This window comes from Eurypyga helias, unplaced genomic scaffold (assembly GCF_000690775.1).
Source record: "Eurypyga helias isolate BGI_N326 unplaced genomic scaffold, ASM69077v1 scaffold16251, whole genome shotgun sequence".
Classification (NCBI taxonomy): Eukaryota; Metazoa; Chordata; class Aves; order Eurypygiformes; family Eurypygidae; genus Eurypyga; species Eurypyga helias.
Window position 1 is genome coordinate 1 of NW_010231659.1, and position 263 is coordinate 263.

Consider the following 263-nt stretch of genomic DNA (forward strand, 5'->3'; position numbering starts at 1 on the left):
GGTGCCTGGGCATGGTCTGCCAGACAGCTTCCAGGAGGAGCAGGGGGTCTGCGGAAGCCTCCGTTCTGATCTCACTGAGCATCCCAGCAAAGCAGGAACAACTCCTCCGGCAGCGGAGTTACACCCACCCATCGGAGGAGAATTGGGCCCGGGTGTTGGCAGCACTTGGTAAACACTAGTTTCAGTGCAACAGGTGATCACAAGGTCTGGTGCAAACGCAGCCCCTGCACACAGCCCCTCTGCAGCATAACTGGCTTCGCTCC